This window comes from Podarcis bocagei (genome assembly GCF_964188305.1).
Source record: "Podarcis bocagei genome assembly, chromosome: 5".
NCBI classification, from domain to species: domain Eukaryota; kingdom Metazoa; phylum Chordata; class Lepidosauria; order Squamata; family Lacertidae; genus Podarcis; species Podarcis bocagei.
Genome location: NC_138129.1, coordinates 74,871,781 through 74,894,246, shown reverse-complemented (window position 1 = coordinate 74,894,246; position 22,466 = coordinate 74,871,781).

The following is a 22,466-nucleotide window of genomic DNA, read 5'->3' as shown; positions in this document are numbered from 1 at the left end:
CATAATAAGGAGGGAGACCATTATTCAAAGGATGACATGGAATAAATTAAAGTCTCGCTCCATCAATATATATTAAGCATCATTCCGATATCGTTTTAAAACAGTTTGTCTTGTTAGCCAAACAAAATACTGCACAGTAATCCGTTAACTCTCTGGTGTCAGATTATCAGCTATTTCTAGTAAGTGTCGGAAATGCTGCCACCGACAGAAGTAAATTACGTTTTCTTAGACAAACTTGCATCAACTTGCCCACCAAGCCGAGCTGAAATAAGAATTGTTAACAGTGTGCTGTAATGTGAAGCGGGGTGTTTTTTGTGGGTGGATGTGAATGTGAAACAACCTTGTGTTGCTGTCTTCTAGCCATGCCAGACTCAGCTGGAAAATTATTTCTTTATGTACAGTATGTAAAGACATAATTGCCTAGGTTTCAATCATCACATATACTAAAAACTTTAAGTTCCTGTCCTTTTGTAGACGAAATGGCACCACTCATACACAAGAGGCAGATATCAGCAGGTTTGAGGGAACCCCAAACTTTGTAGGAGTATTCTTTTTCAAAATCCTATGGGATGGTGGTCCTTCAAAACAGCCCAGGAAGGACTTATCAGGTTCTGTGGCTATAAAATGCCAACTAACTGCTGGAGGAGGGTTGAAAATTGGGTGGAAAGGATAATAGGATAGAGTATCCTGAAGTTGAGACATTCCACATCACAGCAGTTTGTTGCATGCCCCTCTTGTTGTCCCTGCCCTGGTCACCAACACCAGACTTGGAGTCAGATACTGAGCCCAGCTCCTTAGACAGAAACTGCAGTCTCTGACTGTGTCTTGGCCTCTGAGGTTATGGCAATGCTAAGGTACCCTTCAGGGACGCGGGTGGCGCTGTGGGTTAAACCACAGAGCCTAGGGCTTGCTGATCAGAAGGTCAGCGGTTCAAATCCCCAAGACGGGGTGAGCTCCTGTTGCTCAGTCCCTGCCCCTGGCAACCTAGCAGTTTGAAAGCACGTCAAAGTGCAAGTGCAAGTAGATAAATAGGTACCGCTCCAGTGGGAAGGTAAACAGCATTTCCATGCGCTGCTCTGGTTTGCCAGAAGCGGCTTAGTCATGCTGGCCACATGACCCGGAAGCTGTACGCTGGCTTCCTCGGCCAATAAAGCGAGATGAGCGCCACAACCCCAGAGTCAGTCACGACTGGACCTAATGGTCAGGGGCCCCTTTACCTTTACCTTTAAGGTACCCTTCACACAATGCACCTGCCGAAGTAAAATTTGCACCATTGCGTCACGGAGCTCTCAACGAACCAGGTCATCCACTGGGCAGGCACACACACAGAAGGCAATTAGCTTTTTATTAGCAGTAAAAACAACAATATAGCAATATCCCTGGTTCATCTTCACTCAACAAAGGCATTGCTGGAACTAAGCGCGCTGGAACAAAGGCATTTATGGAACGATGGGCATGTCCTTCCTCTCTAGCCTCTTACTCTGGGTCCCTCCCAAGCAGATCAAGCCTGCATCAAAGGCGTGGGCTTCTTCTCTGGGCCTGTCTGGTGTGTTGCTCAGCAATGTGCAGGACCCTCCTCGAGTGGGAAGTCAGAGGGGGAGGAGAGTAAGCAGGACTGGGATTATCTGCGCACACACTGTGTCTCCCAGCTTCTATTCCTGTCCTGGAGAGCCCCTCCTTCTCCTGACCCCTTCTTGATCACTCAAGCCTCCTGTTTCTATGAGCTCCCAGCTCATTCTTTCTGTTGACTGTTCCTCAGTCTCCGGGCTCCGGGCTCTAAGGTGTCATCTTTGGAGCCCTCCCTGGAGGGCTCTTGGGAGGCAGGCTTCCACCACTCTTCCTCATCCAGCCTGCCCCTGGCACATTGGGTGACAATGATTCTTCTCTGGCATTACCTATAGCCCAGTGATGACTAACCTGTCTTGGCCCAAGGACTGCCTTCCACCTTGGCCAACCCTCTGGGGTCCACATGCCAGCAGTCTGTGTGGCCCAAACTCTCCTGCACACACAACAGAGGTTCTTTTTTCATATTATTTGCATTTCAAATACAATTCAAAATTGTTCCATCTTCTATTACTTTCAAAGATAAAAAACATTAGTGGACTTCATTTCTCTCCTTCCATGGCTCCTTTTATAATCCGCTCCCTCCCGCGTCTTCTTAGCCTTCCAATCCTTTCTCTTTTACTCTCTTTATCTCTTGTTTTTACTTACACTGCTGAAATTACTAACATTCTGCTGAGTTAATTGTCCGTTTATAATAGTTTATCACGTGATCTATACATATATTATCCAGTCCTCCTTAAACCATTTTTTCCATCTTGATTTCTAATTCTATTGGTCATTCCTGCTAATTCCACTTCTTCCAACATTTTAAGGTGCCACTCTTTTTTTGTTAGTACTGCATCTGTTCTCCATTTTTCTGCTAGTAGCATCCTTGCGGCCGTAGTCGCATACATGAATAGGTTCTTCTGATTTTGGGGGACTTCTGATGTTATTATGCCCAGGAGGAAAGCTTCTGAGTTTTGGGAAAATGTTCCTTTAAACATTTTTTTTAATTCATTATATATTATTTCCCAATAATCTAAAAGTACGCTGCAAGACCACCCATGTGGAAGGATGACCCTTCAACCTCTTTACACTTCCCACATTTACCTGTTTCCAATTTAAACATCTTCACTGGTCTGTTTGGTGTTAAATAGTCGTACCTTGGAAGCCAAACTCATTGGGAGTCAAATGTTTTGGCTCCTGAACACCGCAAACCCAGAAGTGAGTGTTCCAGTTTGTGAATGTTCTTTGGAAGCCGAACATCCGACGTGGCTTCCATAGCTTTTGATTGTGTGCAGGAAGCTGCTGCAGCCAATTGGAAGCCATGCCTTGGTTGTCTTCCGGACTTCCAGACTTCCGGAACCAAACTCTCAACCAACACACAGAGAGGTTCATTTCCTTGGATGATCTGTGCAGGTCAAGTGAGGAAGGTCCTCCCCACTCATCAAATTATTGACTTGATTGTTGTTGCTGTTATTTCTTAAATTTTTATACTGCGCTCCATCCAAAGATCGCAGGGCAGTTCACAACAGAAAAATACATGACCTGATGACCACTAAAAGGGCAGTTTCCATCCTCATCGTCATCAAGATTCTCTCCATCCAACCCAGGGCTGTGTCAAGGTCAGCAGATAGGACTCACCTACCCACCTCAGTTTCCTTACCTTTTCCACCTATGGTCTGAGATTTGCATTTGCACCTTGTCTGGCCTACACCCTCTTCAGACTGAAGGAAAACAAAAACGACTTAACTACAATTAGAGCACGAGGAGGACTTGGCAAAAGGCACTTTGTGGAATAAAAATGGCTCATGTTAGTTGAAACAGCTACTCCTCAAATATATTCAGTTTCTGACTTGGAATCTGCGGCACAGATTTGAGCAGAAACACGATGTTGGGTTTTTTTCTCTTGACATGACAAGATCTATGAAGCATGTCTGCATGTCCTCTCTTGTACCCACTTCCATTGTATTTTGCATTTCTGTCAATATAGTCTTCAATAGCTGGACCCACTGATAGAACAGATGCCGTAATTGCAAACAGCTGTAAAGTATTACTCATCTTGCTAATCAAAATGACTTTCTGCTAAATAAACCATGAAAAAAGCTTTTCCACCATCAGTGAAGTGGAGTGGAAACAATAGAGACTGTAAAGAGTCCACCATGAAGTCAAATCAACAGATTGAATTTTCCTACAACAATAATCCTGTGTGCTAATGCACACTTTCAGAATTACCCCTACCCCCACCCCTAAAATCCCAGCCCCTCCAACTCTGCTGTGTTTAGAAATACAAGTTTGCATAACAACTCAAACGCTCCTTCGCTGTTGTTTTTCTAACATGATGCCTCCAGTCATTTAAATATAAGGTAAAGTAGTTTTATATCTTCTCCAGATTTTAAATCAAAAGGAGAATAATTGTCCCATATGTTTTTATCAGTGTGTGTACACTGCGTATCACTTTTCTCCCCATTCACAGCAGATCTTATAAATGTGAATTCAGCCATACTTATACATTAGGACAGTTTGTGGGTTGGGAAGAGCGAGAAGCCTTTGTTGGGGGGAAAAATAAGTCTCAAGAAAAGCGTCCAATAACCCATTCTAAAAAAACAACAGCAATGCAAAGCAGTCAGACTTAGATGCTTCCCTAATGAGAGGGTTCTTATTTTCTAGCTCATTGTGTCTCAGTTATCCTATTTCCTAAGTACTATTCTTTAATTCTTTAAAAGAAGCTATTAGAAAAGCTATCATCTGTCATTATATATGCTTTCTCGAGTCCCTTATGTCACTTAGGCACTTATTGCTGTGGGCCACTCTGCTGTATAACACTCAAGAGGAAATAACTTAGCCTTGAGTTACTTTTATCAGCTTCATGGATCACAAAGAACTAGGTCGTAACCAATCCTTTTCTATAGTGCAGTGGGACCCAAGGTAATTTTATAAAAGGCCACGGCTTTGAATCGTTCCAAGAAAAGTGAAAGATACAAAGCCAGTCCACGTGGCTTGGGCCTTCCATACTGGGGAGGCGATCCCTCCTTATGCTGTGAGATCAGCCCAGAATTCCCCACTGATTATACCAATGAAGTCCCCGTTGCTGAGAGAGGAGTCTGGGTGGCTATCACACAATCTCATGGGACAGGAGTCATTCACCTGCTGAACAGCAGCCTGAAGGGGGGAAGGCGGAATGACTCCATCTGCAGTTGATCAGCCTTCAAGGACAGGAGGAGAAAGCACTGGTGAGAGCCTGCTGGCTCCAGCCTTCTTAAACAGAGCTCTCATCAGCAATCAGATGCTGGAAACAATGCCTGTGGTTCCTGGCCCTATCATGCTGCTTCCTGCTATCCATCAAGACCCTTGGCTCTGTGATCATGTGGATTCCCTGACCTCTGGACGGTCTGACTATGCAGATTGCTGCCTGCCCAACCCTCGGAATTGGCTTGGCTTTGGATGTGGAGTCTGCTCTCAGGCCAGTGTTCCTGAGAGACTCCTAGGCCCTGCTTGCTTGGCAATGGGACTCAGACAGGGCTATGGTGAGGGCTACAACAACACCATGCTGGAATTTCCTTCCTTAGAAGGCTCACTGGTTTTTCCTTTCCATCCAAAATGCCCTAAGTATAGGAATTAGTACTATGTAGTCATAACTAAAGCCTTTGTTCACCTTAATGGCACTTTCCAGATGTTGTTAAACTAGAAGAATAGGAGTAGTAGTAGTTTGGACTTGATATCCCACCTTTCACTCCCCTTAAGGAGTCTCAAAGCGGCTAACAATCTCCTTTCCCTTCTTCCCCCACAACAAACACTCTGTGAGGTGAGTGAGGCTGAGAGACTTCAGAGAAGTGTGATTTGCCCAAGGTGACCCAACAGCTGCATGTGGAGGAGCGGGGAAGCGAACCCGGTTCACCAGATTACGAGTCCACCACTCTTAACCACTACACCAAGCTGGCTCTATTGGCCACTGGGCTGCGGCTGATGGAAGTTGGAGTCTAACAGCATCTGGATGGCACCAAGTTGCCGTATGCTGGCTTATAGGTGTGTTTAACACTTCTGTCAAACTTCTTTAGAGACCAATAGGCCTCTCCAATTCACTGTGTGCCTGATCCTCAAAGGAGAGTGGGGAACAGTCCCACTAGTCATGCCAATCCTCAGGCAGATTTGCAAAGCAATAGTGGGCCAATTGGACATCAGACTGAAGACATCATTGTGTGCCATAACCTTACTGATAACTCAAAAGGATCGGCAGTGTGATATTTCTCCCCCTCTTAAGCAAGATTGCCTACCTCATTCCCACTGTCTTCCTTACATGGGTGTCTCCACATGGGCTCCAAGCATTTGATCAGTGTGTGGATGTATTAGTACTCATAATCAGTTTATCTTACAAGTGTTACATGGAGGTTCCAGGCAATGACTTCACACCACAGCTGGTGAGAAGACCACTCAAAGGTCACTTTCTGTTCAAATACCTTCAAGATGGGAAACCATAAGAGGTTGAGTGCGTAAGCCTCACTTCACCATTAGGGTGCCTAAGGCTATCACTTGCCAGCATAACCCCCACCAGAATTCGCCTCCAACTCTGCACTTCACCTACCTATTGTGATCTATGAACAGGTTGCAAGGCTGAATCAGAGCAAATAAACGAACACCACTATCCCCAAACACTCAGCAGTGTAGAGCAGGTGAAAAAAGGTGACTCCACCACTAGTCAGGAAATGCCAAGACCTCCCTCACAAAAGTCAAAATGCTCTTGCCAAGTTTGGGTGGATGGATCTCCAAGCCACCATTTCAACCTGCCTCCTGATTGTCTACCTGGTGCTGCAATTCAGGCACAGGCTGGCACAAGGATGCTCCCATATACCATGCATGGGATAGGGACGCTCTAGTAATCTCCACTAGCCTAGCCCTCACATAACATGGAGAAACACTGACTTAAAAACTCGCATGCCTCATGGTGCATCCTTGACACATGGACAGCTACCTGCACTTCCTGAAGGGAACTAAAGTTCTGAAGTGGATAGCTCCCTGGAGGACATCTAGGTCCCTTGAAAGTTCCCTTTGCATAATTGGCTGAATTACAAGGGCTCAGAAAATGTAGCACATTCATCTTTGCCCTGCAAGAAACAGGATAATCCCATGGACTGCACAATAAGGTGGCGTGTGGAAGACCCAGGGAAATGTTCCCTACTAACATGTCTGTGTCAGTGCCTTGCCAAGCAAAGGGTGCAAGAGAGACAGTGATGGAGAAATGGATTTCGAACAGTTTGTTTGTTTGTTTGAGGTCAAGCAGTTTTTAAAAGTAACTCTGCAGTATCGAAAAATGTCAGTGCACATCCGTGACATTTAACTGCCTATCTCTGTGTCAGTAGGTGCTTCTTTTCCTCAACACCTCCACCCTTCTCTGGGTACATCATTTCTTCCAAATGGGTGCCCCAGTCACCTCTGCTTTCTCGGATGTGTTTCAACGGCTTCTCTCCCCCCCTTCTTCCTACTATTATTCATCTCCATCAGGTTCCTGTCCCTGCACCCTTGTTCAGGGATTTTATTCTGACCAGGAAGTTTATGCTACTCCAAAATTCTCAGATCTTTGGTCTCATGCATATCTTATAGGATGGATGAAATGGTCGATTGAGGTTTCTCTCTGATTCTCATCTTTCTAGTCTCATTCAGTCCTCTACATTTCTACATCAATTTGTGGCAATGATGTTTATTCTTAAAAATAAGTCCTCGTGAAAATTCACCAGCGGTTTAGTGCAAATTTCTCATAATTTCCTACATTTGCCTAACCTACACATTTTTTGCGAGCAGTATTCCATAATGCAATGAATGTTGCTATGTTATTTTCACTGATGTATGTATTTCTTTGTGCACTTTACCCTAATACATGCATTTTTGTACACATTATATGGCTAGAGAGCTGTGTTGCAGGGTGACTGCATTTTGGTGTGTGTGTGTATATATATACGTATATTGAAGAGCAAACCAGATTTCTCTCCCATGCCTACATATAGCCACTTTTGGGGGTCTCTTTTTGGGTGCACTTGCCCCATAAAATAAAGAAATTTTAAAAATCCACAGTCACACAAATCAGAACTGCTTCTGACTTGAGATACATTGAGAAAGATCTTGACTCCTGCATCACAGTGATTTTAAAGAGGCAGTAGCTTGCATCCAATACAGTACTAAGTAAGTGTTCCATCAGCACAGGATTCCTGCTTGTGCAGCAGGGCTCCCCCTTCCTTTGCACACCCTTCATTCTCCACAAATCATCTTTATACAGTTGGGGGACCTCTTCAGAAAAGATTTAGGGGTCACATGGGGGGGAGAAGGAGAGGGGGAAAGTCCAATTGCACAAGAGCAATTACTTAGTACTGCATGGGATACCAGCCACTGCTTAGAATTTCATATCAGTTTAACTTCCAAAAGGAAGGAAGGAAGGAAGAAAAGAAGGAAAGAGAAAGAAAAGAAAGAAAAGAAAAGAGGGGGAAGCTGGATCTGGATTACCAAAATGAATTTGATACACATCCAACTTTAAAACAGACTTGCACAGCTTGTGACACACCAAGTCAAGCCCAGCCCACCTGTCATCTGTGGTGGCTTCACCATCGTCTGGTTGTTGTAGTTCTAAGCAGGCAGCAACGAAATAAAATAAAAGGATTCCTAGGACCCTGGAGGGCTGTCATACACAGCTGTTGGGCCATAGCTCAGTGAAAAAGCCACAAGTGGCTCATCCAGTGGGCTGGAACTGCAGCAATAGCCTCCCATCAGCCATGTTATTGCTGCTGCTGGTGAGCTCAGGGCTGGGTGCACCAGCAAAAGCCCCCTGGTTTACCTGAGCAGCCTAGACCTCACTGTAGGCTCACCCCTCCCTGTAAGAGGCAGTACCTATTGCTGCTAGGATGCTATTGCTGCTGCTCTGCCCCACTTTTGGTTAGAACACAGGATTTGCTTGGCAAAGGGGTCAGTTAAATTCTAGGTATCTCCCATGAAGCAGGCCCATGCAGAGCTTGTCTAAGGCCCAGAGTGGGAGTCTTGTTAGAATAAAATTATAAACTCAAACAAAAAACTAGCCGGTCCCTGTTGGGGAGCCCCCCTGGCAAGCTTAGCCCTCCGAGGGCCAGGGCAAGTACAGTCAAACCTCTTCTTACTTCCGCCTCCACTTGCGTCCATTTTGCCCAATGTCTGCAGCAAACCCGGAAGTAACCGGCGGGTTTGCCGCTGTTCACTCATGTGCAGGAGCGGTGATCGCCATTTGCGCATGCGATCACTGTTCACACATACGCAGAAGTAGGGAATCGCTGCCCACGCCTTTGCACAACGGCGCCTCTCCCAGCGACCTGTTTTGACTTCCAGACGGGCCTCTGGAATGGATTGTGGTCATGAGTAGAGGTTCCACTGTATACCTCGCTGCCTACTCCCTCTGCATGGGCCTGCTAGGAAGGGCTGGAGAAGACTCCTGCCTGGAATTCTGGAGAGCTAGTCAATGTAGATAATTCTGAGATAGAAGGACCAACAGAATGACTCAATGTAAAGAGGGTTTCTTACGTTCCTATGATGAATTCAGCATGGTGCATCTCAAATTGCATCAGACCCCCTCTAAAGCAACACTGACAAATCTCAAAACATACTTATTAGACATTCTCTTAGTCACTGGATACAAGTTGAATATAAGTCGTATTGGAACACAATGGAGAAGTGTTCATTTTCTACCTTCAGCTGAATGGTTGCACGAAGAACTGGTAACTTTCTCTGAGGTGGCCCCTCAACTTTTGGATTTGGATTTGATATCCCGCTTTATCACTACCCGAAGGAGCCTCAAAGCAGCTAACAATCTCCTTTCTCTTCATCCCCCACAACAAGGTGGGTGAGGTGAGTGGGGCTGAGAGACTTCCAAGAAGTGTGACTAGCCCAAGGTCACCCAGCAGTTGCATGTGGAGGAACTGGCTCTCTTTGGCATGACCCTCCCATCCAAGGTTCACCTCACCATGATATTCATGTCATTTCATCAGTAGGGGAAGGCACACCTCTTGGTTTAGGGTTCTGGGGAGGAGTGAAGTGTATTGCACATCTGTATCAAAGTACATGCTCCACATGAAGAAGGCCCTAGAATCCTTTGCCTTTCCAGCTGAAGTGTTCTGAGGAAGTGGAGTTGGAAAAATGCCCGATCCCAACCACTGAAGATCCTGGAAGGCCACTCCCAACCTCAGGAGAAATCACTGGACTAAATGGACTACGGATTCTACACAAGGCATGTTTGGGGGTGGGGGGGTGGCAAGGGGTGGGGAGAGAGCTCTACATAGCATTGCAAATGTAGGCAGTGGCGTAGCGTGGGTTGTCAGCACCCGGGGCAAGGCAAGTAATTTGCGCCCCCTAACCCGTGGATTTGCGCCCCCTAACCCGTGGATTTGCGCCCCCTAACCCGTGGATTTGCGCCCCCTAACCCTAACCCCCAGATGTTGCGCCCGGTGCGGCCGGCCCCCCCTGCACCCCCCACGCTACGCCACTGAATGTAGGGCATCGCCAACATATGAGGCGATTGCTTGCTGTGTTCACAAAGTATATCCTCAGTTGGAAAGATTCTTCTTAGCAAAAAGTTATCGGGAAAGAGGTTTGCAAAACCCATCAGTAATGTATGTGTGGCACTCGGTGACACGAAAAGCCTTGAAAGAGTTTTCTGGCAGAAGTGATCTCCAGTCGGAGGAATGGGACATAGAACTGGACTAAATTAAGAAAATGATACTGATGCCCTAGGAAAGGAAGGAATGAGATCTGCCCCCATCCAGTCCTTTAGTCATTTTCATGCTCATTATAGGCGAGATGTGTTTCTCGAAAAAGAGCCACTTGTGTGTGCAGTGACTTGAGATAATTAAGAATGCATTTACATTTTATGGAGCCATTAATGCCCTTACATTCTAGGATATATTAAATTTCTTCATGCTACTTTGCCCATCAGTGAATATTAAAATATTTAACCAGCAGCTGGGCTGCAACCTGTCTGTTGTGCCCTCTTGGGTAGTACAGATATAAGCAGAATAGAAAAAGAGTTTGTCAATGAAGAAATCATGACTTCCTCCATCTTAGCCTCTTTTTCCAAAGGGAGGGACACAGACTATTCAGTTTCAGAATTCAAGAAGATATTCTAAACAAAAGTAATAGTGGAATAGACAGCTGGAACCAAGTCAGAACTCTGAAGCTCTTACTGGACTGTACTAACTCAGAGAGGAAGTGGAGCATCATATGTCTGGATGTTCCTCAAAACATAAGAAATACTCTGTGTGTATATATAGGAAACAAATGTGCAGGAAGAATCTTAGTTAGTTTGAAGGAAGGTGTGTATTTGTGTGCTTCAATATAGATAAAGTGGTACCTCGGGTTACATACGCTTTAGGTTACATACACTTCAGGTTACAGACTCCACTAACCCAGAAATAATGCTTCAGGATGAGAACAGAAATCGTGCTCCAGCGGCACGGCAGCAGCAGGAGGCCCCATTAGCTAAAGTGGTGCTTCAGGTTAAGAACAGTTTCACGTTAAGTACAGACCTCTGGAACAAATTAAGTACTTAATCCGAGGTACCACTGTATAGGCAATCAAACATACTACTCCCATCTGATACATGAAGTGGTAGTCCCAGGGAGGAGATAGTTTTGAACACACATATTGGATCTGATTAGGAACACAGAAAAGATGATGTAGAGATAAGGATCAGAATCTTAATTCCCGGAATGAAACCATAGAATTGACCCCAGCTTGGTGTATCGGAAAACAGTTTACAGTGGAGATTTCATGTTTATAAGGAAACCATCAGTCAGACTAATCCCATCCATTTTAGCCAGAATGATCAAAGATGTTGGGAGTTGTCATTCAGAACATCCCCAGATTGCCAGCCCCCTGCTTTTGTCCAATCAGGGCTGTAGTTGTTGTTGTTTAGTCATGTCCGACTCTTCGTGACCCCATGGACCAGAGCACGCCAGGCACTCCTGTCTTCTACTGCCTCCCGCAGTTTGGTCAAACTCATGCAGGTAGCTTCGAGAACACTGTCCAACCATCTCGTCCTCTGTCGTCCCCTTCTCCTTGCACCCTCCATCTTTCCCAACATCAGGGTCTTTTCCAGGGAGTCGAGTCTTCTCATGAGGTGGCCAAAGTACTGGAGTCTCAGCTTCAGGATCTGTCCTTCCAGTGAGCACTCAGGGCTGATTTCCTTAAGAATGGATAGGTTTGATCTTCTTGCAGTCCATGGGATTCTCAAGAGTCTCCTCCAGCACCATAATTCAAAAGCATCAATTCTTTGGCGCAGGGCTGTAGTACAGTTAGGTAATTTGAGATCGCTAGTCTTACAAGCCCCATTAGATAGTGAGATGTATTTCTTCACTTACTACACAGTGCTACTGTATAGGGGGCCCTCCTACTCATTCTGCAGAGTAGGGCTCTGCACCTCAGCCCCAAAAGCCTGCCCAGCACCACCAAATTAGGGCATGAGTCAGAGTCACATAATGACAAAGTCCACCCTGGTGTCAGGGACTGGCTGGATGAGGAAGAGCAATGGGTGTTGCCTGCCCAAACCCCTCCAGGGAGGACACAGAAGATGATGACTTAAATCCCAGATCCTGGTGGTGGGACACTGAAGCGTAGTCTGCAGAAGGGACGAGCTGGGAGGTGCTAGAAGCTGGAGGTAGGAGTGGCCAAGAGGGGTCAGGAAAAGGTGGGTCTTCCAGGAAAGGGTTAGAGGCTGAGTCACAGTAGGAACGCAGACTCTGCTGGAGAAGTGTCAGAGGGTTGGCCCTGCTACACAGCAGCAGGACAGTCCCAGGCCTGCTGACTCACCACCGCCTCTCGAGAAGAGTCCTGCATAGGCCAGACAGGCCCAGAGGAGGCGCGCACCCCATCAATGCTGCCTTCATCTGCTTGGGAGGGATGCAGAGTGAAAGGCTGGATTAAGGCGAACCGGAGGACTCTGCTGCGTTGTTATTCCCTCTTAATAAAGAGCTAATTGCATTCTGTGCTTTCCGTGTGTGTGCCTGCCCTGTGGCTGACCTGGCTCATTGACAGCTCCTTGACACCTGGAGGCAGCCTTTGCCAACCTGGTGCCCTCCAGATACTTTGGACTGCAATGCCCTGTCAGAATGGCTATGGCACCTGATTGGCAAAGGCTACCTTTAACCAAGAGAGGATGGCTCCTAAGAAGGAAAGCGCATGGTTTTCTGATTGCAACCCTTTTCTTCTCTAGTCAAGTGCAGCTAATATACATAATATATCCATAAATAATGAAGGAAAGGAAATTACTACCCAACACCATCACCACTCGATGAGACAGGTCCAGCTGAAAAGCCAGAGGAGACGCTGTCTGGAAAGGGAAGGAACAATAATAAAGAGAAGCTAAGGAACTGGAGTGGCGGCTTCATCATAGCTGTCAACATTTTCCAATTTTTTACAGTGGTACTTAGGGTTACATACGCTTCAGGTTACATACGCTTCAGGTTACAGACTCTGCTAACCCAGAAATAGTGCTTCAGGTTAAGAACTTTGCTTCAGGATGAGAACAGAAATCATGCTCCGGCGGCGCGGCGGCAGCAGGAGGCCCCGTTAGCTAAACCGGTGCTTCAGGTTAAGAACAGTTTCAGGTTAAGAATGGACCTCTGGAATGAATTAAGTGCTTAACCCAAGGTACCACTGTATTCCGAATAGGATTCCTCACAAGAAAAGGGAAAAGTTGACAGCTGTGGGCTTGATGGCTCTGCACTTTTCATTTTTCAGGGCTGTGTCACAAGAGATGACATCCTGGAGGAAAACAAACAAAAGCAGTACGTGCGCCCAAAGATCATTCTGAAGAAAACCATAAACCACTATGATTTGAAAATACTTTTAAAAAAATAAAAGAAATGAGAAAGTAAGAACAGCCTCATGCCCCTGTGATACTTCACATCCCCACATTTCATGACACACACACCTCCCCCCCCCTCCCCCAAAAAGAAAGGAAAATCCAGCAAGTGCCGTAAATTGTGGCCAGCTCAATTATTTCATATGTTGCAGCCAGACTGTATTCAGAAACAAGGCTGGTGGTTCCCCAATGAACCCTTCCATGTCACTGGACAGGGTAAAAATAATAAATTGGTCATTGTGAGACTTTATGCATTTCATGGGCATTGGAGAGCCTATTTTAGATTCCTTTCCTGTCGCTGCCTCTTGTTGGCAGTAAACGGTAGGCCACCACTGCCATATTTCAGTTCCTTTCATTTACTTGGCTTGTCATCTGCTGCTGAATTGCCCTGGCTTCTTCCTGTCCACTTGTCAATTGCCAGCCAACAGGAGCTAGTGACTCATCGGACAGCTATGGATGGATACAGGTATATTTAAATCATTTTCACATGCAAGGCCTTCTGTGTTCCAGAAGCCACAGATCACTGGGCTCATGTTAATTTCTAAAATAAGAGATGCTGGAAATTTTCACGTTTGAAGAAAAGAGTTAATTGAACCCACCTCCGTCAAGCTGTTCTTCATTTTTGAGAAGGTGCACACAAGATGGAGACTGAAGGCAAAGATGTGAATTTGCTGCCCAAAGCAATTCCTTCAGTTTCTTTCACCGAAAGAACCTCATATTTTGGAATTTGCTCATTGTTTTCTCGTTGGTTCTCCAGCGATATTCTGAAGCACAATTGAGCCCCATTTTAGAATATCTCTGATCATTTTTACTCCCCACTGAAACTACCGTACTTAATTAATGCATTTCTTCTTATTCTCTACAACAAGGATTGGGAACATGTAGCTCTCCATTTGTTGTTGGACATCAGTTCCCATGAGCCCCAGCCGGCATGGGCAATGATCAAGAATGATGGGAGCTGTTATCCAACAGCATCTGAAAGACCACAAGTTCTCGACCCCAGTCTACAGTATAGGGTAACAGTAGCTTGTGCACACAGTCACATTCCTGAGGCAAGCTACAAATCCTAAGCCTACTGAACAGGAAATTAATTCTATCCCACAAGCAGAGTATTCAAGCATTTGCATGCAAGTCGTACCCTGTAATGTATCTGATGGTTTTAGCCTCAGACCATGAAGCAGCAGGTGGAAGTTCTGACGTGCTTAGACCCCCCTTTCAGGCCTCCCTACTCAATGCAGGGAAGTTGCAGTGGAGCTTCTGGGGCTGGCATGTAGGGTCCTACACCCCCTAGACCCTTCATCCCCTATGTGTTCTTTGAATGCCCAAACAGGGTTTTTGGTTAGCAATGAACTGTGGGACATCCTTGCATTGAAATCTGATCAACGCTATTAAAGCCATCCCTTTTTCATCTCCGCCAAGCTAAGCAGTTGGCTCCTTACCTCTCTCGCCCTGACCTAGCCACTGTGATCCATGTGACGGTCACCTCCAGACTTGATTATTGTAAATCACTCTACGTGGGGCTGCCCTTGAGACTGACCCAGAAACTCCAGCGGGTGCAGAATGCCATGGCGAGACTCCTTATGGGGTCCTCACCATGGGATCACATTCAGCCGGTGCTATAGCAGCTGCACTGGCTCCAGGTAGAGTACAGGATCAGGTTCAAGGTGCTGGTTTTAACTTTTAAAGCCCTATATGGCCTAGGACCCTCGTACCTACAGGACTGCCTCTCCTGGTATATCCCACGGAGGACCTTATGGTCTTCAAATAAAAACATCTTGGAGATCCTGGGCCACAGGGAGGGTAGGCTGGCCTCAACCAGAGCCAGGGCTTTTTTGGCCATGGCCCCGATCTGGTGGAATGCTCTGTCACAAGAGACTAGGGCCCTGCGGGACTTGACATCTTTCCGCAGGGCCTGCAAGACAGATCTGTTCCACCAGGCCTTTGGCCAAGGCACAGTCTGACCCCTTCCTTCGGTAATCCTCACAGAGCTCTAGCTCAATGGTTGCCATTAATTTGATTTTGAATTGAATTTAGAATGAATTGGTTTTAGAATGCATTTCAATTAATTGATTGTGATATTATGTAAACTGTGTTCCTTTAATTGTTAGCCACTCTGAGCCCGGCTTCGGCTGGGAAGGGCAGGATATAAATAAAAATTTATTATTATTATTATTATTATTATTATTATTATTATTATTATTACTACTACTACTACTACTACTACTACTACTACTACTATCAATATGTTCAGTCCTTATTCCAAGTTGGAATGAAGGGTTGGCATCATTGGTCACCTGCCATCCCCTGGACTCCCCAGAATACCTGGTTGTCCTTGGTGTCACATGAGTCTTCTATGCCAGTGTGGTGTAGTGGTTAAGAGCGGTAGACTCATAATCTGGTGAACCAGGTTCGCATCCCCGCTCCTCCACATGCAGCTGCTGGGTGACCTTGGTCTAGTCACACTTCTCTGAAGTCTCTCAGCCTCACTCACCTCACAGTGTTTGTTGTGGGGGAAGAAGGGAAAGGAGATTGTTAGCTGCTTTGAGACTCCTTAATGGTAGTGAAAGGCGGGATATCAAGTCCAAACTCTTCCTCCTCCTCCTCCTCTTCTTCTTCTTCTTCTTCTTCTTCTTCTGAGCAGTGGCAGGAGCAAGGAAATGGGCCAACCACCTCCGCTTGCCTGCTCACTTTTTGAACAGTGGGCTAGACCCAGAGGAAGAGGAAAGCAAAAGGGGAATGGTGACAGAAGTGAGTAGGAGGTGGTCCCATTTTAGGAGACAACCACTGAGGGCATTTTGCCCAAGGGTCACCTAAACTATGGAGCCAGCAATGTGCCATTCAAAAGTGCAGTCTTATTCCAAAGCAAAAGTGACTAGGGAGCAAAAGTCACAAATGAACTTACAAAAACCTGCAACCTGTCTCCTCAGTTCCAAACATCAATGCTATAGAGTGAAATTTTATTTAGTTTTTTATTAGAAGCGGGATTTCCATAATGCAAAATGCTCATTTTTAGCAAGTGGCATACACTGATAGCACAAGGCCTTGACATGTTAAGAGACTTAAAACACAACTTTATACATGTCTACTTGTAAACAGGGTATAGGATTGTAGTCTTAAGATCCATACACACGATTAGTGGGCAGCCACAGCAGGTGAACATGAGCAACAGCAGGCTGCATGGTGAAATGATTGTTTGATCGCTCTGCCACATGTACTGATCGTGGTGCAATACACAACTGGGGAGTACATTTGTCTGTTCACTTCACTACACATAGCACTGCAAGCTGAGCATGCAGCAGAGTGATCAAATCGCACTTCATTCAACAGAATAATGTGCATTCATTTCCCATGTGGTCACTGTGCACTGAGGTCACTTATTCGGATCAGCTCAAAGAAGAAATTTGTTCTGTCATCAAAGAATTAACTCCGGTAAACCTCATGAAGACTATAGTCAACATCATTTTTTAAAAAATATTTTTTTTATTTGCTTTCTTTTACATATTTCATGTTTATACAATAACCATGCAAACAATTCAATAATCTCAACTTCCCTTTTCTTCCCTTCCTTGCATGGTTTCCCATCTACTCTGCATATTCTAAATATTCCGTACTTTCCTCCCTCTTCTTTACCTTATACTGCTGAATCTACTCTAATCCTGCTAGTGTATTTACCCGAGTATAAAATAATCTACAAATATTTTCCAATCTTCCTTATAAATTCTATCATTTTGATCATTTATTCTGCTGGTCAGACCTGCTAACTCAGGCTTCCTCAACCTCGGTCCCCCAGATGTTTTGAGACTACAATTCCCATCATCCGTGATCACTGGTCCTGCTAGCTAGGGATCATGGGAGTTGTAGGCCAAAAACATCTGGAGGGCCGAGTTTGAGGAAGCCTGAGCTAACTGCATGTTCCAACATCTTAATATGCCATTCCTCCTTCTCCAATACTTCGTCCGTTCTCCATTTTGGGGAGAATAACATCCAAGCTGTCGTAGTCACATACAGAAACGAATTCATCTGACTCTTAGGGACCTCTGTCTGCACTGTACTCAACATCATTGGCAAGGTTTACAAACTCTCAGAACTCCTCGCACATATTTACTGTAACGCACCAGATGGAATGAAAGATGGAGTCAATTTAGGTCAGGAGTAGCCAACATGGTGTGGCTACTCCTGACCTAAATGTGTGCTCAAGATATTTTGTTTTAGACTGAAACTCCTACCACTCCTGAACACTGGCCATGCTGGCTGGGGTGGATGGGAATTGTAGTCCACAACAAACATTTAATGAACTACCGTATTTTTTGCTCTATAAGACTCACTTTTTCCCTCCCAAAAAGTAAGGAGAAATGTGTGTGCGTCTTATGGAGGAAATACAGGCTGTGAAGCTATCCCAGAAGCCAGAACAGTAAGAGGGATCGCTGCACAGCGATCCCTCTTGCTGTTCTGGCTTCTGAGATTCAGAATTTTATTTTTTCTTGTTTTCCTCCTCCAAAAACTAGGTGCGTCTTATGGTCTGGTGCGTCTTATAGAACGAAAAATATGGGATATAGCCATGTTAGGGGTGGGTGGGTCTCGAATTCTGCAGAAGAATGTATATGTGGAATAGTGCTGGGTTGAAGTATTCGGCCAAGCTTTTTTCAGTGTTTTGTGAGAATAGGACAGATCAAATCAAGGTTTATGGGTTGGTGGTGGTGGTTCTAAGACCTTGGGTGAGGGTTGTTTTACCTTAATACACACTGATGATTTTCGTTTCATTTCATTTCGGGGGGTTTTGTGGGGGGAAAGCATTGCTAGCACTTCAAGTCTTGCCACCATATCAAGCAGTGGCTTGACGCAGCAGGGCCAATTTTTCAAGACAGAACACAATATTAGGAAGTCTTCCAGCCAATCTACTGCTCCTGATCCCAAGAAATCATATTCATGTTATGGAAAAAGAGCAGTAACACTGTAAAAATGAACCATCTCTTCCCATGGATACCCTTTTTAAGTTGCCTCCGCCTAGAGTGTGAATTTCTCCTAATGAACACCTTTTCATACGCAACTTTGACTAAGGTACATATTTTTTGTAAGCAATATAGGCCTTTTTTGTGTTATTTTCACTAATGTGTTTGTTTTGATGCCTACTTTAACCTAACAGGTGCATTTCTGTAAACACTGGTTAGCTGGAGAGCTGCATTGCAAAATTCAAGTTGGTTGTGAATGTCAAAGGAAGGCCTTGATTTGGTGCTCATATTATTTCAGAAAGCACAAAATTGATGGATTCACCTTGAACTGAGAACTCCAATCATTTTTTTCCTCCATCCCTCCAGCCAGCCCAAAGATGAAACCGCCCCTTTGTTCTCAAAGTTACCCACGACCTATCTTCGATCACTACCATTTTTGTTGTATGCACCAGTTTTTCATGCAAATCGCCTTGCATAATACTACAAATCTTACTGAATGTGCCAAATAAATTTCACAGCTGTGGTGCCAACATGCTTACCATGAACTTGGGGTGGTTGTGGTGCAATGCTTTATAAAAAGACCCGAAATAGAGCAATCAGGATACATCTTTTAAAATCCCTACAAGCCAAAAAGGCCAGCCACAATGTGATTATTAATTTTAGCAGTAAAACTTAATAAAGAGCATCATAATTGCTTGATCCAAAATTTCCATCCTCATGAGTGCCAGAACTTTAACCTCCCAAGTTTTTGCGCTCTGTGTGTGTGTGTGTGTGTGTGTGTGTGTGTGTGTGTGTGGAAAGGCTACAATGTCTTGGGAGAAATGCAAGAGAAATTATTTGATAAAGGTGACGGTTTTTCACACCTGAAAATAATGTTTTTCTTTCAGGCTCTCTTGATCAGCAGCCTCCAGTAACACATTACAGATATAATCTTGAGACCTTATGGCATGTACTTGTCACTACTTGCATAACTTACCGCGGACACAGGATCACAGGGACTTTGAACATAATTTCCCACACTACAGGAGATTAAATAGACCACATCTGAAGAAGGCAAGCAGCAGCGATGGCCCTGGAGTAACACAAAGCAAACTTCACCCAGTTTCCTCATCACTTACATTGCACACACACACAGAGAGAGACACACACACGGGTTTAGAAAATGTTAGGAAAATACAGCAGGACTATTCTGATCCTATAAAAATATACAGTGCTCGGCTACATTCAGGAGTATCCCCTGGGCTAGGCAGGTGAGGTAGGGAGCCTAACTTTCAGATACAGGCCCTTTTTTGTTACCATGGATCCTGGATACTGAGCAACAATTTGACATTCAGAGGGCGCCCCATTTTTTGTCCACTGCTAATGCAAGATACATAGTAAAACCGGCTGCCTACCTGTCACAATTAGAGATACATGGTCGTAGAAAGGCCTCTACACTGCCCTCCCACCTGCAATTTTAGATGGGCGCTACAGAAAAAATCCCCTTTGTCGAAAGGCTTTGCTCTTGTCATGATGGAGAGATAGAGACCGACAGAATATGTCCTTTTACTTTGCCCCTATTGCCAAGATGTTCATACAAATATTATTGCCCCACTGCTTAGAACGGGGTTAGCAAGATTTTTCAGCAGGGGGCTGGTCCACTGTCCCTCAGACCTTGTGGGGGACCGGACTATATTTCGGGGGGCGGGAATGAACGAATTCCTATGGCCCACAAATAACCCAGAGATGCATTTTAAATAAAAGCACACATTCTACTCATTTAAAAAACACGCTGATTCCTGGACTGTCCACGGGCCGGATTTAGAAGGCGATTGGGCTGGATCCAGCCCCCGGGCCTTAGTTTGCCTACCCATGGCTTAGAAGAATAGGACAGGTCATACCGAAAGACCAGAAGAAATTGTTTATGTATGCAGCCACAGCTGCCAGGATGTCTTATGCGCAGAGATGGAAGGAAGATACCATCCCAACCAAGGATGAGTGGCAAGCGAAATTAATGGACTGTGCAGAAATGGCAAAACCTATGGGAAGAATAGGAAATCAAGAAGAAAGAGTCTTTAATAAAGAATGGGGAAGTCATGCAAAGTTATTTAAAGAACTATTGTAAGCAATGAAATACCTTAGCAGGATTAATATAATATCAAGCAATTAGAAGGTGATTTGAGGGGAAAGGTAGATAGAATCTTTTAAAAAGAAGTCAAGGGGGAGTTGCAGTTTAGCTAAATGATTTGTTGTTGTTGTTGTTGTTGTTGTTGTTGTTGTTGTTGTTGTTGTTGTTATTCTCCGTCCATCTGGCTGGGTTTCCCCAGCCACTCAGGGTGGCTTACAGCTTGTATATTAAATTGTAAAACATCAGACATTCAAATTTTCCCAATCTCAATCCTTGAGATGTCCTCTAAATGTCAGATAGTTGTTTACTTCCTTGACATCTGATGGGAGGGCGTTCCACAGAATGGGCACCTGTGGAACCAGAGAAGGGTGGAGAGGGAAGTCAAAAATAGGGATACAAATGTAAAGGAAGACTATTGTTGTTAAACTGACAACTGAAAATAAAATTTATTAAAAGAGAGAGAAGGTGATCAGCTCTTCAGACCCATTTTGCCTCCCTCACCTCCACCCTTAATTGTTACCTGGAAAAGGTACCTGTCTTCCACCCTGATATTTCTCCTGTCTTTTCTCCAAACCACCTCATCATCTTTCTCTTTAAACTGCTGTGATATCATGCGACATTTTCTGGCTCTAGTAGCTGAAACTTAAAATCGCTGGTTCTTTGAATGTCAGTCATCGGAATCCTTGTGGTGGGTAGCTAAACCACAAGTCTTTTTTAACTCTGTCACACAGAATAAATGGCAAGTGTGGGCTTTCATGCTTGCACAGAAAATAGTTTGTGGGGGGAAACAACAACAGGTAAAAGGTCAAGAGGAGCAACTTTGTAGAAATACTATAACACTGCTGGTATTAATAATTAAATGGACATGAAATCTCAATAAATATTAAGTTCTTTGCTTTAAAAACAACAACCACCCAGTATACCCAGTGGCTTTTTTGTTCAGGCAACTCAATTTAAATCAGGGAACTGACAAACCTTATTTTAGTCTATCTTAGATTTTTTTCTACAGAAAGGCAAAGTACATTTTTTCCTAAGTCGGGATTTATGAAAGGTACACTTGATTTAACAATACTATTCTGATGTGTAATGACAGACAAGCATTCCTTATATATTCTGTTAATCCTGAGACTTGCATTTTCTCAGAGTTAGGGTAGGAATTTGTACAATGCATTAATATACAGGCACACCATAAAATTGAGACGCTTCATTTGGTGCCTTATTTTTCTCCACCCCCCAAACTGTATGTGTTATTAGAAATACCTTTCTCTCTGTGTTGCTTCATTCTAGTGCTCCAGAATCTGAATTTCAGTAATCCTGCATATGGTGATAAAATCAACTGAAGATTAGATTTGGATGTTTAAGGTGCTACATTAAAAAAAACACCACCTAAACAGTCGGTTTTTGTTGAGAAATAAGAATGGTTCAACACTGACCATTTGTTCAAATATATACCATTTCCATTCCATATTTTCTAAAGATTTTTTTGTGAAAATGAACACAAATAATTGTGTTTAATGCTTAAGAAATGATACATCTGCAACAGATTTCCCTTGCGAGAGGATTAAGGGATTTACATTTTTTGAATGCAAAAATTAGGTGGTGCGTATATTGTGTTTTGTTTTGTTCTATAAAGCCATCACATCTATGCCAAGTCTTTCCTTTCTCAATATCACATTCTTATCTCTATGGTTAGCTATGGGGTGCCTCTTATTGACACTATCCTGTGCCAAGGAGAAATGCGGAGGTTTAGGGATGGGCAAATCTGTAAGGTTTTGGTTGCTCCTAATTTCTTATTGCCCCCCCCCATTCGTAAGTTCAGTTCTCTGCCTTTCCACATCAATTCTCAATTATTGCTATTTTAAAAGTCCTTCTGAAAATTCACCAGCATTTCAGTACAAAATGTCTACTAATAGACACATTTTTAGCACACATTCCTGCTAATATATACATTTTGGCAAATCATTTCTTCTAATGTGATGTATCTTTGTGGGTATACATGCAT